The 22170-nt window shown below is 45.9% G+C and overlaps 1 protein-coding gene across 3 annotated transcripts in view; it reads left to right on the top strand.

Moving 5' to 3' along the window:
* The first annotated feature begins 19675 nt into the window (after positions 1-19675).
* The window catches only part of LOC144784718 (uncharacterized), a 71516-nt gene continuing 69021 nt past the window's right edge, over positions 19676-22170 (top strand). Inside the window, exon 1 of one of the 3 annotated variants that reach the window (XM_078663684.1) lies at positions 19676-19984. The gene's annotated coding sequence lies outside the window, so the exon portion shown is untranslated. The remainder of the gene's footprint in view (positions 19985-22170) is intronic. The other 2 variants (XM_078663686.1, XM_078663685.1) reach the window with 2 other exon arrangements.

Below are 22170 nucleotides of genomic sequence, written 5' to 3'. Positions count from 1 at the left end.
ACACACTAAAATTCTTTGGCCACATTTTCTCAAGCGCTGGCATGAAACCTGATCCTGACAAGATCATGACCCTGAACAACACCAAGAGTCCCCAGGACGTCAGTGAACTCAGGTCGTTCTTAGGCATGGCTAGTTACTGTGCTCGCTACATCAGGGACTATGCGACGATCAGTCATCCCCTCCGCATCTTGACCAAACAAGGTCAACCATTTGAGTGGACTCCTCAATGTGAGCAATCCTTCAAGGAAATCAAGAAGGCGGTGGAGTCTGTGGATCACTTGTCTTACTTCAACCCGCAAAGAAAGACTGAGATAACTGTGGATGCCAGTCCCGTCGGACTCGGTGCCATCCTGGCCCAGTATAATAAAGACTCAGATCAACGTCGTATCATTGCTTATGCGAGCCGCAGCCTGACAGACCCGGAGAGGGCTTACTCGCAGCCCGAGAAGGAAAGCCTTGCCGTTGTGTGGGCATGTGAAAATTTTCATGTTTTCATATTTGGCAAGCATTTCACTTTAATCACAGACCATCAAGCCCTTGTCACCATTTACGGAAACCCACGATCAAAGATGCCCCCAAGGATTGGAAGATGGGGCTTAAGGCTACAGGAGTACACATTCACCATTATCCACAAGCCTGGCAAATCGGAAAACCCAGCTGATTATATGTCCCGGCACCCACTTGCATCGTCAGTCTCCAAGTCATCCATCGCGGAAGAATACATACATTTTGTGACTGACCAAGCCCTACCCCCAGCTATCCCCATGGATACCATCCGGGAAAGTATGGCTCAAGACATTGTCCTGCAGAAAGTCCTTCGCAGGGTTCGAAACAACAGGTGGAGACATGACCCTCAGGATGAAGAGACTGATCCCATTATCAAACGAGAAATGCAAGCCTTCCGGCATGTCTGTGGTGAACTATCAGCCACCACTGATGGCATACTACTGCGAGACCAGCGTATTGTGATCCCCACTCAACTAAGGCAAGGAGTGGTTGCCCTTGCACATGAAGGGCATCGGGGGATCGTGTCGACTAAACGTGCGCTACGGGAACAAGTATGGTTTCCCTATCTGGATCAACTGGTAGAAGAGACCTTGAAAGACTGTCACCTCTGTCAGCTCACCAGCAAGAGTGATCCTCCAGCACCACTGCACATGACCACGTTGCCCCCGGGAGTATGGCAGGAGATCGCCATTGACTTCTATGGATCCCTGGCATCTGGCAAATATGTGTTGGCCATCATTGATGAGCATTCTCGCTATCCCATGGCATACTTTGTACCATCCACAAATGCCTCTAGTACCATCAAGGTCCTTGATGAAGTCTTTGCCACATGGGGTGTTCCCACGAAGGTGAAAACGGACAATGGACCCCCTTTCAACGGGCAAGACTTTGCAGCTTTTGCGAGACACCTGGATTTTCATCATCGCAGGATAACACCTCTCTGGCCTCAAGCTAATGGAACAATCGAGAGATTCATGGCCACACTCAAGAAGACGTTTCAACATGCTACTACGGAGGGCAAAGATCTGCAAGTGGCTCTCAACGAGGTTCTCTGAGCCTACAGAACAACCCCTCACGCAACGACTGGGCAGTCCCCGGCGACACTCATGCTAGGACGCCCCATGAGGAATCGCATTCCAACGTGGGAAGGGGCCTTGCAGACGTCATCGCCCGCACGAGACCATTCAGAGATGGTGATAACGGACAGACGCAATAAGGACAGAATGAAGTCATATGCCGACCGCCGGAGAAGAGCGAGGTCACTGTCCTTACATGAAGGGGACCGTGTTCTCGTCAAGCAAGAACAGCAAAGGAAGACCGACTGCCCATTCAAGGATGAACCTTTGCTAATCACGAAAAGGAAAGGAACAATGCTGACTGCGGAATCAGAGCATCGGCGAGTCACGAGAAACATTTCGCATTTCAAGAAGTTATCACGAGACACCACCGGAACCATGGTGAGTGAAATGGACACTCCCAGTTCAGAAGAACCACGTTCAGATGATCGTGATACCACGGGTCCTGTCCATGAGACAATGAACAATGCTGGTCCGAGAGCTAGGTCACTGTCATGTTGCAGCTATTCGCTGGGCGGCATACCAATCACAGGACACAGGTTAGTCGGGTACTTCATTTATTGTCACATTGTACAGCAGCTCGTCAGTACATCCGTCCTGGTCTCTGCCCTGGTCATTGTCCGTCCTCTTCCTGTCCCGTCACCGGAACTGGTGTCCGGTGACGACCTGGTCACTCTCCCTTAGGACCCACAGGGTCCTAATGCCCTACTGTCGGTCGCCCACCCTATCAGGACATGACATCTCCCCCCTTGTTGCAAACAAATGTTCATGACACATTTATCATAACCACTGTCGCCCACCATTGACAGTCCTCATTCACAGTTGCATTGATGAAGGGGAAAAACGAAAAAGGAAAAGAGAGAGAGAGAGAGAGAGAGAGAGAGAGAGGGAGAGAGAGAGAGAGAGAGAGCACTTGTCATTCTACATTTCTTCAATGAGTCTCTGTTGTTTACTGCATGCCCTTCGTTATTCTAGTTTCTCCATCGCTTCCTTGTCCTTTATCTTCTACCTTCCATATGGCTGCAGTTGTCGCTGCCATTTCTTCTTTCTCCGCCTTCTTTGTCCTTGAAATGCTATCTCTTTCTTGTTATTCGTTGTTTGTCGTAGACAACCGTTATCATCCATCCTTTCACTTTCGTCACCGCCAGTGACTCTTTGGACAGCTTGTTGTCTTATCATCTATATTATTTCTGTCTCAACACCTTTGGTCCTGGCCCTGCGGTGCCTCTTTCCTTTATTTCCTTGGTGGCGCTTGTCCGCTCTGCTCATTGCATGTCTTTGTCCTTTCTTTTTGCTGCTCTTTCTCCTGTGGTATGTCTTTCCGTGTTGCTCCCTTTTACCCCTTTTTTCCTAGGCTCTCCTTGTCCTTTTAGCCTTTTTTAGGCTCTCCTTGTCCTTTTCTCTTGTGTCCCTTTTGTGTCCTTTTTTTTCTTCTTCTTCTTCTGTTATTCTCCTTGTCCTTTTAGCCTTTTCTAGGCTCTCCTTGTCCTTTTAGCCTTTTCTAGGCCATCCTTGTCATTTTCTCTTGTGTCCCCTTTGTGTCCTTTTTTCTTCTTCTTCTTCTGTTATTCTCCTTGTCCTTTTAGCCTTTTCTAGGCTCTCCTTGTCCTTTTAGCCTTTTCTAGGCTATCCTTGTCCTTTTCTCTTGTGTCCCTTTTGTGTCCTTTTTCTTCTTCTTCTTCTGTTATTCTCCTTGTCCTTTTAGCCTTTTCTAGGCTCTCCTTGCCCTTTTTTTCTTTTTTTGTGTCTCTTTTGTTGTCTTTGTGTCTCCTTTTTCTCTCTTTTTCTTTTGTGTTCTCCTTTTTCCTTTCCTGTTTCTTTGGTCCCTTCTTTCCTCGTTATTTTGCTCCTCGTTCTTCTTTCTTCTTTTCTTTATTGCCTTGTAACTTCTCTTTTGCTCTTTCTTTGTCCTTGCGCAATCTTTGTCCTTTTATTTCTCTTTGTTGTTCTGCTTTCTTTCCTTTTGTTTCCTTTTCTTTTCTTTGTTGTGTCTCTTTTCTGTCTTTTATTTAACCTTCTCTGGCTTCTTCCACTCTCTTGTTCTTCTTTCTTATATATGTATATATTCTTTCCTTCTTCCTCCTTCTCTACGTCCTCTTTGTCCCTCTTTTCTTTGTTGTTTCTCTTTTCTGTCTTTTGTTCAGCCTTCTCTGGCTTCCTCCACTCTCTTTATTGCACTCTCTTTTGCTCCTTTCTTAACTCTTTTCTTTTCTTCTTTCTCTTTCTTTCTCTTTTTATTTCACTTATTATTCTTTTCTTTTCTCTTTTCTTATTGCACTGTCTTCTTTCTTTTTCTTATTGCTCTTTTTCCACTTGTGCGCTCTTTTGCCCGTTATTTATCCTTTATTCTTCAATCACAACATTTATCTCCTTTGTCTCCCTTTTCAGACCTTTTCCGTGCTTATCTTTCTTTTCTTCTTTATCTTCTTTTTCTTCCTGTCTTTTCTTCTTGCTCGCGTTTGTTGGGTAATAAATCCATTAAGTTGGGCAATAAATCCTCCAACCCTCCGCAGAGCGACCAAAGCAAATAAACCACAGCTGCCTTCACAAAACACAGGAAATGTTCTTGCACCTTTGTCCGTTTATTGGCATGCCAAGGCAGAATGCAGACGCAGTGTCACGTCTTGGAACAAGCTTCTTCTGCCCCTCATGAATAGTCACAGCAGAATATATAGGGCAGAAAGTGCAGTCATCAGTAAACTCATAAGATGTGGCCAAGGCCAAATACGGTTATACATATACAAATAGAAGTGCCATGCAGGCGCCGAACATAGAGCAATATATGGGCACAAGGGGCCATAAAGCAAGTTTAAGCCATCCTGCAAGATTCAGAGGCTTTCCACAGCTGTTAACCTATGACGTGTCAATGAGGGCACTACAGGTCATGGGGTCAGGAGTTAATAGATTTCTAAGGGGAGGGGTGCTCAGGAGCACGGAGCAAGCAGCTTGGTCAGAGCGGTTAACTCAGAAGGTCTGAGATAGTGTGGAGGAGAATATGGAATTGAGATATATTTTTCCCCACAATATCCCTCCTTTTTGATAGCAATATCAAATACCATTGTAAGAAAAATATGAATATATACATATGGTAGAAATATCGAAAATGTACTTATCTTTGACTAGCATCACACAGTGTTTAAATAACATGCATATATTGGCGTAGACCCATCCAAGAGGTATTCAATTTTCTACATAGATAAAATTATATACTAATACTTAATGCTTTTATATTATATCTCTATAGCCATTAATTGAAATGTTTCTTTGTGTGCTTTCTCTACATCCTGTTGTATTTGGAGATATTTGTAGGCTACCTCCTGCTCTGTAGGAGGTAGAATTTTAACTGCGGAAATTGAATGGATGCTTTCAGTACACCATTGCTGTACCATGGAGCAGCAACACTGAAGACAACACAAAAATATCACTATTGTTAAAAAGATACCCAGTAGTGCTAAAAGTAAGTGCTTTAACCATTCTGTTGGTAGCCATGACCATAGCCAGGACCAGTCATCAGAATCTGTAAGTTTCCCTGCTCCACGGAATATTTGAACTGCATTCTTAATTTGTGCCACATCCCTTGCTATGTTCCCACTTTTGTTTAAAAAATAACAGCAAGAGGAATTTAATAAAACGCACAGTCCTCCTTGTTGTAGTGTCAGGAGGTCAAGTGCAATCCGATGTTGAATAGTCATGGCAGCTACTGAGTTAATTTCCATCTGCAACTGTTGAAGTGCATCTCTTGTTGCATTGAATGCTACAGCTAGCTCAGCAGACATATTAACTAGAGCCAATTCTAAATCATATACCCCATATCCAGGAATAAATATACGCATTAGTTCAAAGAATAGGCCCCGTCTAGTTTCCAGAATAGGTGCATGTATATCTCTTTTATATCTATGAGCAAAACTCCCCAAGTGGCTCATGGGCTGCAATGCGTGGCACGACTGAAATGTTTGGTGTAAGGTACGAAATAGCACACATGCCTTCCCAGTGCCGGGGAAGCACCTTGTATGCTTTAGTGCCACAAACAAAATACATTCCGCCCTGTAACTGTGTGTCTAATGTGTGATATTTACTGAGTGGAAGGCCTACCCCTTCAGGGAAAGTGTTTTGGAATTGATCACACCATTTGTAATCAATCCATGAAGAATTTATAAGCGTAACATTTGCCCATGGTGCCATGTATGAGCAGCGAGCAGCGAGCTGACCATAAGGGGTATTCTAATATTTTAGAAATCACATTTGGTGCCCACGCGTGCTTATTCTTTTGCTCAATAAATGGATCATATAGAAGACCATCAGGTGTTACTAACAGTGTCTCCCCATCTACAGTGATGTTCCAGTAATGCAAAGTATAGTTTACTTGTTTTCCCCTTGCCTTAGCTGTCCAGTTCCTACTTACTAACTGTCTGTCTTTTATGTTCCAATTCCCTGTGATATTATCAAATTCTAATATGTTAGGACACTGGCTACTTTTTAAATGTCCTAAGTATTGCGAAGCTGGGTTATATCCTGAAACACGATGCTTTAAACATACAGGAAATGCTTTTTCCTTGTCTTTGTATTCTACTGTAGGAGACACTTGGTATTGGGCTTGAATATTTGGCAGTATGGTACACCGTGGGTACCATCCAATCCTTCCTTCTCCACAATCCCATGTTACATTGGATATGAGGCATCCTATTCCTTGCGCATAATTTTGTATAGGCACAGGCGTTTCATAAAGCCCAATAGGGTCACTGGGGTGTCTGGATAACTCTCTACAAATCCAGCAATTTTGAAGACCTAAAGCCTGGGCAACTTTCTCATGTACTGCAATGAGGGGATGGTCAGCAGGTTGTTGCAGTACAGGTAGCACACACATAATTATGGTACTCAAAAATATTGTTAGCATAATGCAATGCATTTTCTGGACAGTGGTAAATGTCACTTTCAGAATTTAAAATGTTGTTAGGCAGTGCCTTTCTGTCTCAGTTCCAGGGTACTTTCTGTAAGTGTCAATAATGAAAGTTCTTGTGGTGTGCTGTCATCTGCTTCTCCTCCTGGTCCGTAGTCGTCTTGTTCAGGGGCGGTTTCACGGACCTGCCCTGCGTGCTTCACTCAACAGCATCAGTTGGTGTCACCGTTCCTGGGACACTTGATGAAGGACCCTCAGCGTTGTTGTTAGGAAAGGTCTGGTCTGTCTCCCCTTTGTCCTGTGTTTCGCGCTGCTCCACGTGTGGTCGTTGCTCATCTGTTAAAGGTGACTCTGCCTCAGGCGTTGGTGGTGCAGCTCTGCATCGTGTTCCGTGCAGCCACTCGGGACGTCCCTCCGCCTTTAGTGATGTTCTGGTAACCAGGAGCACAACGTGGGGTCCAGTCCACCTAGAAGTAAGAGAAACATTTTTTATTTTTCTCACCATGACCATGTCGCAAGGTTTAAAAGGGTGTGTTTGTTCTAAGGAAGGATGGGGCAAAGCTTCCTTCACCTGGAGATGGTGATGCCTCAATACCACTGATAATTGTACAGCATAGTCAGAAATCTGCTCATCCGTCCACAGCAGTGCTGCTTGGGATGCTGTGAGAGGCAACCTCAACCCCACTGACATAGGCCGCCCCATCAATACCTCATGTGGGGACAAGAGAGTTGTTCTAGATGGTGTTGCTCTTATGTCATGCAGCACTAAAGGCAGCGCCTCTGGCCATTTCAGGCCTGTTGCATCAGTTGTTTTGGCTAGTTTATGTTTTATTGTGGAGTTCATTCTCTCCACCTGCCCTAAACTTTGTGGGTGGTACGGGGCATGCAGTTTCCACTCTATTCCCAAACACTCACACATCTTTTCCACAATGGCAGCAACAAATTCACCCCCTCTGTCACATTTTTTTTTTTTTTTTAAAACCTTTATTTGCATCAACAGGATAGACATGCGTGGGCCCACAACCAACCCGGCCGGCCACAATTAAAATTATCAAGAGTCAAAATAAGCAACACAAGGCCAGCTGGCAGGCGGGCAAACATATTTAAAACAATGCTGAGGAAAGGACAAGCGACATTAACGGCCCAATATCAGGATCAATGAGGTCCATTTTATAATAGGGGACAAGGCTCATGGCAGATTCATAAAATACGGAAAAACAATAAACAAAAATACACCCTCGCCAAAATGGGAAGAGGAGGATGAAGGGAGGGGGGAAGTGAACACACGAGTCGGTCGTAGCACAAAACAAACGCAAAATATAGTAGATAAGCATACAAGTACTACCAGCATCTCACGCCCCCCACCCAATAACACGCTAACAAAGGCAAGGGGAGCAGATAAACTGCACAATCGAAACCTACTCGCCATACGAGCCTGGGGAAAAAGGGGGGGGGGAGGGAAGGGGGAAAGGAGGGAAAGGGGAAAAATAGGGGGGAAACAGAGGGGAGGAAACCAATAAGGGCAAGAGCAGGGAAAGGGGAAGAAGGAGGAACAGAGAAAAGGAAATATAAAAGGAGAAACACAATCATGCAAGATGGGCGCCACCCCGGGCCAGGCATCCCGCGGCTAATAATACAGAAGAAAGTAGAGAGCTGGCGAGAAGAAGGGTATGGCAGTCGCGACGGAGCATCAAAACAGATAAAAGTGGCATAGCGACAGACCCCAACCCACTCATGCCAGAGAAGCGAGGACAGAAGCGGCACCGTTATAAAGGGATAGAAAAGGGCCATAGAACCGAAAAAGAAACATCTGAAAGACCCCGCCCACCCGTCCCACCCCGCACCCCTGCAGAAGGCTACGGCCTACCCTCCAAACAGCGTGCCTGTCGCCCTAATCCGAAACCCGAAATATAGTAAAGAAAGAAAGTAGAATAAGGAGACAAAAAGAAGGAGGAAAGGGAATATGAAACAAAAATAAGATGTGAGGGAGGAGCCAGAGGATATGAACAAACACACTCGGCTACGACCCTCCCCGACCAGCAAATGAATAATTATCAAATCAGTGCTACACCTTCACATACAGCAAAAACCCGCAGGGGGGGGGGGGGAATTTTAACGTTTCACAATGTCGAGAGTACAAGCATCAGTGCAACAGACAGGTAAACCAGCAGTCTATCAGTGTCTTGCAACTTACCCCCAGCCCTTCCTAATCACGAAACCAACCCAATAAAGGATAACATGAAGCGGACCACCCAGCACAGAATAATCGTAATGTTGACCAGGGTTACGGCAGTGATGTAGAGTAGGGAGAGCCACCATACTAATGGAATACAAAAAGTCAATGAAGCAAGTCAATTGTAGCAGCAACGACAGGGCAAGCAAAAGCAAGCCGGAGTCCAGTTTCGCAGTTCGACAATGCAAAGGTACCCCACCAGGACAAAAGCTCGAAGCCGTCGAAGCGGGAGCAAACAGCGGTCCACCGTAGTTCCCAATTGTCCAGGAAGGAGCAGATCTCCGCGTCGTGTGCAAGTCCTCGAAGTCAGGGCGGTGAGAAAGCGGAGGTTCAAAAGCCACCGGCCCATCAAGCGGCCGAAGAACAGCGACAGCCACTCCTGGCGCAGCCGAAGGGGGCAAAGCAATGGAGGCATCAGGACGATAGGGGTGCATGAAAGAGCGACGACCCAAAATGGCGGCGGGCCGCATGGGGTCGGGAGAAGCACCGGGGGCCAAAACAGCGTACAAGGACATCAAGGCGTCCAGGACATCTCCGAGTGTGGGCGCTCGAGCACACGCCCAGGCCTCCGCGCAATCCGGCCAGCAAGGTTCGTCGGTGCAGAGCGGATCACCCCCCACGTTGTTGGTAGCCATTTTGTGAGTTTCGCCGCCCCGCACTCCACCGTGGGCCCCCAAACAGTTCCCAAATGTAGGACGTTACAGACTTCCGGAGGTTCCCAACAATGGCCTCACCGGCACAGAACGGGCAGGCGCTCAATGGGGGGGGGGGGCCCCCTCCGAACAGTGGCGGGCCCCACAAGCGAGAGCCAGGCGCGGGGTCCAGGGCTGCCGGACAGAACAAAGGCGATGGGACCCCTTCACACAGTCAGCCCCCGACACATCTCGTCCCCCTCCAGCCGCACGGTCCACAAATCGGGTCCGGTTCAGGATCGCCGGGGCATACACACAACGGCTCCCACCAGTGGCTCACTCTCGCGGCCGGGGCCGGCAATCTCAGCACCGCCGGTCGGGTCCTACAGGCGAGGTCCCAGTCTCGAGCGCCCGGAGGCCCCAATCCCACCGAGGGCGCAGCTGCGGACCCACAGCACGCAGGAGCCTCCGGACCAGACGGTGAGTAAGAGTGGGTCGTTAAATTCCAAAATCTGTAGTGAAGTATCGTCGCAGTACAGGATATATTGCAGGATATTCGAGGTTGGCCGGAGGTCCGACGGAGCCGAGCTAAAAGGCGGCCATTACGCTCTCGAGCTAGGCTCCTCCCCCTCTGTCACTGTTTATGCTCTGGGGGACCCCAAATCGGGGTATTATATCATTCATCAAGCATCGCACAACAGTTGCTGCATCATTCTTCCTAGTGGCAAACGCCTCCACCCATTTTGAAAACTGATCCACACATACCAACAAATATTTGAATCTATTTACTGGGGGCATGTAGGCGAAGTCTATTTGAATGTTGGTAAAGGGACCCTCTGGTACTGGCAAGTGATCATGGGTAGCGGGGGACCGACCTTTAGCATGTTGGGCACAGACAAGACATTGGGAGCAGAATTGCGCAGTAAAAGCTGTTATCCCTGGTGCAAACCATTCTTGTCTAATCAAAGCATTCATCCCTCCTTGAGCCATGTGAGTGGGTCCATGGGCAAGCCTTGTAAGGGGCAGGAACATACTGCGTGGGGCCACAGGCCTCCCATCCTTGTGTACCCACAATCCCTCATCATTTGGCTCACATCCAGCATCACTCCACGCTCTTTCTTCCTCTGGAGGTGCAGACCATTGTGCTTCTTTCACATCAGCTAGCAACAATTGTCTCTGAATCAGCTGTATTTTTGGAATACTTTTTGCCATTGAAGGCACCATCTGTACTGGCTGTAACATGCTCTCTTTTGCTGCTGTGTCAGCCATCGCGTTACCTCTGGCTATCTCAGTATTAGCTCCTGTATGTGCCTCACATTTTATTACTGCTATTCTGTTGGACAGTAGTATTGCCTGTAGTAAATTCTTTACTAAGGGTCCATTTTGAATGGGGCGTCCTGCTGCTGTAATGAAACCACGATACTGCCATAGCTGGCCAAAATCATGGACAACTCCAAAGGCATAACGTGAATCAGTGTAAATATTAACATCTTTCCCCTCAGCTAGGATGCATGCCCTTGTGACAGCATACAGCTCGGCTTGCTGGGCAGATGTGCCAGGTGGGAGGGCTGCACTTTCAATTATGGTGTCTACTGTTGTTATAGCATACCCTGCTCTGTAATCAGTGTATGTTAGTCTGCTGGAGGAACCATCAGTGTACCATTCATAGTCAGTTTTTTCTAATGGTGTTTGCTGCAAGTCTGGTCTGGGTGTGGTGCATGTCTCTACAACTTCAACACAGTCATGGTCAGGGGTCTCATCTGAATCACCTAGTGGAGATAATGAAGTTGCCAAATTAACAGGTGGGCATCTTTTAATGGTGATATTGGTGTTAGACAACAGAGTGACCTCATAACCTGTTTGCCTGGCTGCCGAAAAATGTTGTGTTGCTGCAGATGACAACAACAACTGTACCGAATGTGGCACATAAACAATACAAGGGTAGTCCAACACAATGGGAGCCGTCCTCTCTACCATCACAGCTGCTGATGCCACTGCTCTCAAGCAAGCTGGATGCCCAGTTACTGCTGCGGGCAAAGTCACGGAGTAGTATGCCACAGGTCTTTTTCCAGAGCCATGCTGCTGTGTCAGCACACCATTTGCAATGCCATTTTGCTCTGACACATAGAGATGGAAGGGCAGTTTGTAATCAGGCAGCCCCAGGGCTGGTGCAGTACACAAAGTCTCTTTCAGTTTCTTAAAACAGTTTGGAAGTTCATTAGTCCATGCAATGTTGTTGGGAGCATCTTGTAGTGTACATTGTCGCAGGATGGCATCATAGGATCTGTACTCAGGGATCCACTGGCGGCAGTAGTTCATCATCCCCAGGAATGACAGCATTCCTTTCTTGGTGGACGGAGGCCTCATGCCCTGAATGATTTTGATCCTGTCAGGTGATATGCGGCGTGTTCCTTTGGATACCACATAACCCAGGTAAGTCACCTCTTTTTGGCAGCACTGGAATTTTGACAATGAAGCTTTGTGTCCTCTCTCCTGGAGGTGATTCAGCAGCGCTACAGTGTCTTTTTCACAAGCTTCAAGGGATGGAGATGCCACAAGTAGATCATCAGCATACTGCAAGATGATGCTACCTCCTTCCAGGTGTAGGCTATCCAGGTCTCTCTTTACTGCCTGCGCATAGACCGTGGGACTCTCAGTATAGCCTTGTGCCAGTCTTCTGAAAGTATATTGGGTATCTTTCACTGTGAAAGCAAAAAGGTACTCGCTCTCTGGATGGACTCTAATACTGAAAAATGCAGAGGCGAGATCAATGACTGAAAAGTACTCTGCCTCTACAGGTATAGAAGATAATATGGTATTTGTGTCAGGCACAACAGGTGCTAAGGGAACCACAATGTTGTTTATCTGTCGTAAGTCCTGTATGAACCTATACTGACCAGTATTGCCCTTGGGTAATGAAATGATAGGACTATTACAGGGGCTGGATGTCTTTTTAATGATACCTTGCTGCAAGAGAGATTCAATCACAGGTTTTATTCTCTCCTCAGCCTGAGGTGACAGCCTATACTGACGGACATAAGGTAATTCAGCATTCTCTTTAAGTGTCACTTTATGAGGAGGGCATGTTTTCAATAATCCTGCCTCATTTTTGTGTTTTGCCCAGACCTCTGAGTTCACTTGCTCTAGAATTTTATTTTTAGTCAGCTGTAAAGCCATATTCCCTTCAAGTTTGTCAAAAACTGCAGTCCTGTCCTTTCTGTTCATACACAACGTCCAACACCACCCTTCTCCATCTCCTAACACGGACACCAGTCCTAAAGGAAATGTAAAATCCTTTGTTCTACGTAAGTCCTGAAGGCGTTTGACCATGGGGCCCAAATCCTTAGGGTAGTAACCTGGTGCTACAGCTATGGATACCTGTGGTTCAGAATCTGGCACTTGAAATAATATCATTTTCTGTGGTCCCAGTTTAATGCTCACTGCACACCCTTCTTTTCCTACATATAATGTGTGCTCAAACAACTCCATTGTCCCGTGCAAATGTTTGTCTGCCCTGTAGGCGTACCATTCAGGCACTGCTCCTGTGAAAAATGCTGCAGTACAGTGCATGGGCTCAGGTACTAATGTCAACTGCACTAAATGAGTGACCAATTCACTCTCAATGTCAGGGCTGTATTTAAACAGTTCTTGAAACATGTTTTCATAAAAATCTCCATGTAATGGAGTCCATTGGTAACGTGTTGGAGAGAGAGAGAAGACAGGGGGTGCACATAACACAGAGTCCTCACTTAATTTGCAAGCAGTAAGTGCTCTATTAGCCAATTCTAACCTGTTCTCAGGTACTTGTAAGTAAATCCCATTTTGTGAAAAATATAATGTTGCATGCAATTTACAGAGGAGGTCTCTCCCCAGCAAATTGATGGGTGCATCTGGTGACAGCAGAAACTGAGATGTCATTGTGAAGTCATCAACAGAAACTGGTAGGGGTTCTGACAATTCTTCATGCATTATCATTCCATTTACCGCTATAGTAGTGACTGTTTCACCACTGCCAGGACCCAACTTGTTTCTTACTGCGGATAGGGTTGCGCCACTGTCTATTAGGAAATCGATCTCTTTATCTCCTACCTTAATTTGAAACATGGGATTCTCCTCTGGTGTCTCGGATACCTTCATCATAAAGCACTGGGCTCTGGTTGCTGCAGTTTGTCCCATCTCTCTCTCCGCGTTGTCCTATGCTGATCCATGTTGCTCCTGGAAAGGATTCCTCAGGGAGTGCTGGGTCTGCTTCAGGTCTCTGGGCATGGGTGGTGCAGATGGCTGGGTCTCATTTCTGTCTGACCTTTCATTCCTGTTTCTATCATTTCTATTATACTGGTAACTTCTCTCATTCCGGTCCCTTCTACCTCTATTATTTCTACAATTGCGTGCCCAGTGCCCATACCTCTGGCAATTATAGCACCGATCCCTACTCTTGTCTCTCCTCTGGTATCCTTGTCCATTATCCTGTCTTTGCTGTGCCCCCTGATAGTACATTCCCTCTGGCTCCTCCTCTCTTTGTATTTGCTGCAACATCATTCCTTTGTCATTTTTAGCGATGTCCTTCCTTACCTTAAAAATACCATCTCTTTCCATAGTTATGAGAAGCGTGCACAACTCGTTATATCCTTTAGTGGACCAATCAGGGTGGCGTAATTTACAACTGTGGGCCACAGAAGCTAGCAATCCATTCATAAGGGTTTGCGTAGCCAATACCTTATAGGCCTCTGTGGTGCGTGGTACCCCTGCACTGTTATCCCATGCTTCATTGTACCTTAAGATGTAATCAGCCACTGACTCACCTGGCTTCTGCAACGTGGCAGTGACTTGAGAAAAATCACCATGTTTAACTGCTAGCCCAATAATTGTGTCCCTGATAGACTCTAACCAATGAATCAATCTATTTTCTGTGACATCCATATTATTAGTCAGTATGGTCCAATCCCTTTCCTGTGGAATTTGGAATGCACTTTTTACTAAAGACCATCTGCTCCCATATCCTATTTTTAATAGCATTTCTACATCTCGAGGGAGGGGGGTATAGGCAATACATATTTTATGAAGCCACTCATAATATTTTACACTGGCAGTCAGTGGGTCAGGTGCGTCCTTAGTCATTTGGGTTGCCTCCAAGGGGGTCCATGGTTTTAGCATGGCTGTCCCCCCCAACACTATTTTTGGTGCAGTTATTTTAGTGTTCAATAGCATGTCATCAGTATATGAGTTCTCACCCTTTCCCTTTAGGGTCCGTGTTTGTGACCGTATATGTATCAGCCGTTCCCTTCTTTCTAGCTTATCCTGTAGTTTATTAATGGAGCGTTGTATTTCCTCCCTATCAGTGTTTACTTTTTCTTGGAACTCATCTGCCTCTTTCCTCAGGTGTGTCAACTGCTCATGTTCCTCCTCATCTTTTCTCTCTTTTGCACTCAGCCCTAAATCTTCACTCAGACCAAAAGTGGAAGGTTGGGCTGGGGATTCAAAAGCATGTAGCATGTCCCCTCCTAAGGATAAGTGCCCATTCAAGACTGGTGTTCTAAAACTGCCCTCTCTGGGGTTAGTTGGTATGTCAGGTACCCTAGTTAAATCACCTTCCAGGGATATGTGGAAATAAGGTACACGTGCTAAGCTTGGTTGTGAAGCCAGTGCTTGCTCAGGTGTGTTATGTCTTTCACACTGGTTGTAGGGGCCTGAAAGTGATGGGTAAATTGAAGTTGCTGGAAGAGGGGCTGAGAATTGAGGTGCAGGAGAAACAGGCCCTGCAGACTGGATGTTTTGTCCCAATGTTTGGTGGCTGTTCTCATTGCTGGCTCTATCTGAGACCCAGGAATTTAATTCACTAGTTGCATTTACTCTCTGTCTTTTCGTTTCTTCCTCAGTAAGCAACAAAATCTCCTCCTCAGTCAATGCGCTACTAGTTATTTGTTCATTGTCTGTTCCTTCCCCCAGTTTGACAAAAAGGCCTTGAGGCTTGGAGGCGATAAACAGTTTTTTCAACGTATTTATATCAATATTTACTTGGCGGTGCGTCCAAATACATAGCAGAGCAGCAGCCCGTCTAGAAGTAGTGGCATTTGGTATTTCTTTAACCCGGTCTGCTTCAATTGTTGAAAACCCACACTTTTGCCATAGTGACAACAAATGCTGTTCTGTTTGCACATAGTTACTTAATTCTAATAAACACTGGCTATAAGATGTGAACCAATCTTTTGCTAATTCTAGCTCTTTTTTAGTAGGCTTCTTGCACTCACTATTCACCATTGCTATTGCAGAACACGCTTTATGTTCAGTGGAGGCATTCCCCTGGCCTTTCTTTTTTGAAAGGAGAGCTTTATTTTTTGCAACTGAAAGCCACTGCTGTAAACAATCTTTTACATAATGTGAATCCCATGATGGGTCACCCTTTAAGTGTATACGTTCTGTCAAGCGTTCAATATCATCTATCTCAAGAGAACCAAATCTAGGCCACAGCCCGTCATTCCCTTTCCACGTCCATACTAGCGCGCAAAAAGGAGTTACATATTCTAAACAATTTGTATCTTTCACAACCTGAGCTGCAGGGCTATCTGCTGGTAATTTAAAATCCTTCTCTAATGACAGTTCTTTAAATAATGTATTTGTCTTTTTCACCATGCGAGGCCTTACCACCTCCATAGTTCCTTTAGAATTACCAGAACCCATTGTGCTCTTCACTCACAATTTTTTAAACCCTGAAAGATAAATAAATATGTCTCCTGGAAGTAAAAATTTGTTAAGATTTGGATAGAGAGACTTGAGAGAAAAAATATACAGTTGTGGAACACTCAGACACCACATAAAACAATTTGGCTTCTCTGATGCAACTTGTTGTGATATCATTCAAAGAAGCATTTCAAATAAACATAGCAGGACAATACGTTTTAAAAGACTCTAAACATAATTAAATACAGTCATTGATCAATGACAGGACAGTGCAAAATTGAAAAACATTTCCTTGTGTCCTGCAGCCAGCTAATGGTCACCGCTTCCCTCGCTACACTTCTGGGAGGGTTGTTTTTTTATCTCTTCATCCCTCTACTCTTGGGTCATAAATTATTGTCGTGCCTAGGCTCTCCTGTTGCGTTATGGCGTCCCGTAGACCCCTGTCGCATATCAACTCCAAGGTGTTGATACAGAGAAATATTTCAATGATGATAAAAATTTCAATCACTTGATGGAAAAGAATTCAATCAATGATGAAAAAAATCAATCAATGTTTCTCTACAGTCCCCTAGTTAAATCCGATGCCAGTTACTACCTCCTCTCTCTTTTTAAAAAAAATACTATGTTCTAACTGAGCATTTGAAACACTGAAAGGTCACGCCAGCAAGTTATTTTAGCTTTACAGCCTACTTACCAACTGGTGACATTACAGTCCTTCAATGTCCCACTTCTTGACACCACTTCTGTTGGGTAATAAATCCATTAAGTTGGGCAATAAATCCTCCAACCCTCCGCAGAGCGACCAAAGCAAATAAACCACAGCTGCCTTCACAAAACACAGGAAATGTTATTGCACCTTTGTCCGTTTATTGGCATGCCAAGGCAGAATGCAGACGCAGTGTCACGTCTTGGAACAAGCTTCTTCTGCCCCTCATGAATAGTCACAGCAGAATATATAGGGCAGAAAGTGCAGTCATCAGTAAACTCATAAGATGTGGCCAAGGCCAAATACGGTTATACATATACAAATAGAAGTGCCATGCAGGCCCAGAACATAGAGCAATATATGGGCACAAGGGGCCATAAAGCAAGTTTAAGCCATCCTGCAAGATTCAGAGGCTTTCCACAGCTGTTAACCTATGACGTGTCAATGAGGGCACTACAGGTCATGGGGTCAGGAGTTAATAGATTTCTACGGGGAGGGGTGCTCAGGAGCACGGAGCAAGCTGCTTGGTCAGAGCGGTTAACTCAGAAGGTCTGAGATAGTGTGGAGGAGAATATGGAATTGAGATATATTTTTCCCCACAGCGTTCTCCTTTATTCACCTTGTCTTATGTTCTTCTTCTTCATTGCCCTTTGCCTGGCTTTGAAATGGCTGCTCTGTTCTTTCTTTTGATCATTTCTTGAGTCTCTGTTTCTTTTGGTATGCTATGTTGTGCTCCTTTTTCTTTATCCTTTATCTTTTGTCTGGCACCTTAATTGTGTTTGTGCTTATTCTCTTCTCTTTTATCTTCTTTGTTGTTCTTCTTTTGCCCCTTATTTTCTTCTTTGTTGTTTTGTTGTGGGGATCTTTAGTCCCTTTCTACCTCTGTTTACCTTTGTTTTCGCTTCGTGTTCTTTAATTGTCTCTTTTTCAATGTTGTTTCACTTATTTTCTTCTTCGCCTGGCCTTGAAATGGCAGCCCCGCTATTTCTTATGGCCTGTTTCTCCAATGTCCCATTTAAAATGGCCGCCGTTATCTCGCGAGATTTCGCGATCGAAATCTCGCTTTTCCTGACCTCATGATGGCCTCCTCATTTGTTTCCCACTTTCATTGGCTCAGCCGCCTGACTTAGTGATGGCCGCCGAGACTCCTAAGCTCTCGCGAGACCTCGCGCCTTGCTTTCAAAGGCCCGCGCTTGTTCTTAGCGCTTACCGCGATCTGCTGCATCTTTCTACAGTTGCTGTCTGGTGGGCTCCCGCGTCGCTCTTCCCGTCTTCCATCTCACTTGCGGCACATCCAGGGTGAGCACCTGGTTTTTCCACGATGGTGCACGTGCTGGACACATGTCGATCCGTTTCTTTCCCTCGTCGCCAGTGTCGTGTTGCAGCTATTCGCTGGGCGGCATACCAATCACAGGACACAGGTTGGTCGGGTACTTCATTTATTGTCACATTGTACAGCAGCTCGTCAGTACATCCGTCCTCGTCTCTGCCCTGGTCATTGTCCGTCCTCTTCCTGTCCCGTCACCGGAACTGGTGTCCGGTGACGACCTGGTCACTCTCCCTTAGAACCCACAGGGTCCTAATGCCCTACTGTCGGTCGCCCACCCTATCAGGACATGACAGTCACCACGACCTCATCGCGACACACGTCCACCCAAAAGACTTATTGAAGAAATGGACTGAGAAGCCAGTATATTTGTTTTTGTTCGTTACAAAGGGGGGAGATGTTGTGAAGTTAGCAGACTAGTGGTTGTGGGTGGAGACTAGGGGGTGGACAGGAAGAGGAGGGGACGGACAAGGGAAGAGGCACTTAGAGTAGGGACAGGGTAGAGACAGGTAGCAGAGAATAAAGCTCCTTAAAAGTAGAACCTGTGTCTGTGGTTCTTTGTAGCACGATGCTACAACTGTTAGAAGTTAAAGCAGATTCCCTTGGAATTTGAGGGGTACAGACCTCTCCAGCTTCATTTATTCTTGCAAGTGTGAAGCTTCAGGCTAAACACTTATTCCACTTTTGGGAGACTTCTACTAAAGTCTTCACTATGCTGACACCTTGCATTTCCGTATTTCCTTGAGACCCTATTCTATGTACCGTCCTTATTCTAGCTGAAAGCCTTGATTAGATGACTTTATGACTTTTTCATGTTGAATATGAGTTTCTTTAATGTACACCTATTTCTAATCTTTATGGTGGGATCAAATGGGCTTCACGAAAGTTGAACTGTTTTATTATTGCTAACTTGTTAACTTCCTTTTGGTGTCAGTCAGAATTCGTCGGATGAGAGAATGTAAATCACGTCCATGCGTGCTCAGAGATGTCAGATTAATGAAAACCATAAACTGCGTGCCTTTCTCTCACACTTCTTCATTCATCAAATCGTTAAGCTCTGAGTCACATATCACCAGGGTGGTCATACGGAACAACATGGAAACACTTGCCACTCAGCATCAAAACAAAGAGAACACACTTCGAACCACACATCATACTAGGTGCAACCTTCTACTAATGTGGGCAAGTGATGTCAGCGCCTCACACAGGGGTAGTAATCGCTATGTAAAGGTTTAAGTCCAATACAACATAACAGTGGGTATAAGCAAGCCTCTTTTCATTACACACCACATCCAGGGAGTCTGGGGATTATTAGCACTACTTTTATTTTTTTTAAAGAAAAATAGTTACAACATTCTGTATGAAATCCTTGCTGGAAGTGCTCAAACAACATTGCGAGACTATTTGTTTCCAGTAAGAAGCCGCACAACTAGACACTGCGCTTAGAAGGCGCTTGGTTACCTGGAAAGCGCAAGAACAAAAATAACAGGTTTCCGAGTTGTAGCGAAAACGCTTTCCATTCGTTCATGACAACTATCAGCTGTTTGTTACCTTTCCCCTTTAAGCTGCGGCGCCATTGCAGCTGCTGCGGAAGTAATACGACGCTTCGTCGTCATAGAAACAGGAAAGCCTTCCTCGGGTCACTCTCAATAAGTCGTGTGTGTTTGTAGATGGAGGAGGGGGAACAAGGGCTACGTACAGCAAAGGGGGGTTGGAGAATTGTACTGTTGCATTGGAAACAAAACTGCCCATGTGTTGTAGCAAGGTCTCTGCTCGACTGGCTGTTCCTGTTTTCAAACAGTCACCTGGGAAGGAGTCTCGTGGAAGTAAACAAAGCGATGAAGGAACCCTTCATTTTATGCAGCGCCGTTGAAAAAGCTCTTCGTTTCCCGAATTAATTGGATCTTTTTGCACCCATTGAATGACTGGTGAGTTCCCGTGCATGCTACGTCTTTTACTTATTTTGTTGTTTGATGCCGGGCTGGGGAGGGCTTAACATTTAACGCAGGATAACCAAGCAAGAGTGCATGCGCTTGTGAAAGTGTTTATATTTCTCGAAGTAGCACGCTCCTGGTCTGCGCACACAAAACAGACGTTCCAAAGCTGATAAATCGAATTTAGAAAGACTTTATTAGAATGAGTGCACAAACAATTTTCTTAACTTATCTAAACCACGATGCGTTGCAAGCCATCTCCTTGCTTTAGAAATAACAAAAAAAAAAAACATTTTAAAGGAAAAGACGACATTTCTTGCATTTTTGACTTCCTCATTATTAGATGCCTAAGCAGCTGGACCAAGGCGAGCTTTTCCATTACGGTCCGACATTAGTCATGCTTAATCCATGATCATTTCAGGACTATCGGTTCCAGAATGCAAAGAAGACCGGGCCGGGGGAACTACTGATGCGTGGAATCTGAAAACTTGAGGCTCCTTTAAATAACTCACACACAAGTGCACGTAACTGCCGTGGGATAACCGCACGCCCTCTTATGTAATCCTTTGAGTACACACAGAGCCGCTCGTAATAACGTCATCATCAGACAGCTTTTCTAGTGAACTGACCTGCTCATCTAACCCAACATCGCGTGTGAGCACTTCCGTGCAGAAAGGGGCCGTATATATATATATATATATATATATATATATATATATATATATATATATATATATATATATATACATGCCGGGTTTTAAGTGGGCCGGGTCTCACCGGTGCTGAGCACCGGCAGTTTTTAGGTCTCGCGACCTATCAATGCGCGCAAGCGCATTGAGCGGAGCGAGAATTCAAGTGCTCAAAAAACTCGTGAAACCAAGGGTTTCGTTCGTGCGGTTTTCTTCAAGTTCACGTGGCCACAGGCACGCGCTTTTGGGCCATAAACTTTCATGGCCATCTGTTCCCCAGCCCCAGCTCCAGCTCCAGCACCTCCCCTCTCTCTCCCCGCACACAGCCTTACTTGCATTTCTCCTCCCCCTCCCCAGCCAGCTTCCCCCAGGCCGTGTTCCCTCCCACCTTTCCTCCTCTCTGTCCCTTCTTTTATTCACAACTTGTTTACTATTCTAATTCCGCTTCAGCCCTTCCGGGCGGAGCCATGTGTCCGCTTTGCAGAATCTCTTTCATGCTACCCCCCTCCCTTCTCCCCCTCCTTCCTCGTCATCTTGTTTTTTTTCTGTTTGCTTGTTTGGAAAAGAGAGGCTGCAACACTTTAGTCGCCAGACTTGCTTTTGCAGTATTTTGGCAGAAGCACACCTGTGAGAATCTTTTGTTTTGGGGGCATGTTAATGACGACATAAAGGGAAAAAAACGTGAAAAAAAGAAAGAATCAGCTATATCGCAACCTTTTTCTCAGGGGCCACGAGGCAAGAGTCCTTGGTGTGCAGAGTCCCGCATTGATGCCGCTCCCCGCCCCTATCAGACCTGGCGAGAGCTTCACACTTCAATGGAATGCTCTCCCCCGCCCCCATGCCTCTTCTCTTACCCTTTCGCTTCTCCGTGATGCTTCTCCAGCGCAGCTTGGCCCGTTCCCTCCCACTCGCTCGCATCCCGCCCCCCCACCAGGCTCTACTGCACAGTCAGGGAGTTGTTGCACATTCACTAAAGGTATTAACCACTTTACCGAGCAATCCAACTAGCTTTTGCCTTCTTTTTATTGCCACGCAGGGTTACAGTGTCCTGCATGCGCCCTGTGTGTCTGTGTTTGTGTATGTTGGTGCCTGCAGAACAAGCGCCAGCGGCCAATGCTTGTTTTTTTTTTATTGCCGCGCGGCGTTAGTGTCCTCCTGCATGCACCCTGTGTGTCTGTCTTTGTGTATGTTGGTGCCGGCAGAACTATTAAACAAGCATTGGCATAGCCAATAGGTCTCGCTTTTGAGACCTTATAAGTATTTAGTTATGCAGCCGAATAACCTTAGTGCAACAAAATCAACTGTTGCATGGCTAAACACTTATAAGGTCCCAAATGCAAGACCTATTGGCTATGCCAATGCTTGTTAAAGGGTGCCTCGAAAAAGATCTCTATCGGGCGCTGTTTTGTGCCCTGGCAGGGCGGTCCGTTTTTTCCCTGACTGCAGTGACAGCAGGCACAATGATGTGCACTGCTCACACTGCTTACTTCA

This window comes from Lissotriton helveticus, chromosome 10 (genome assembly GCF_964261635.1).
Source record: "Lissotriton helveticus chromosome 10, aLisHel1.1, whole genome shotgun sequence".
Lineage (NCBI taxonomy): Eukaryota > Metazoa > Chordata > Amphibia > Caudata > Salamandridae > Lissotriton > Lissotriton helveticus.
Note: the sequence above shows the minus strand (reverse complement) of the source record. Positions and strands in the feature narration are given on the sequence as shown.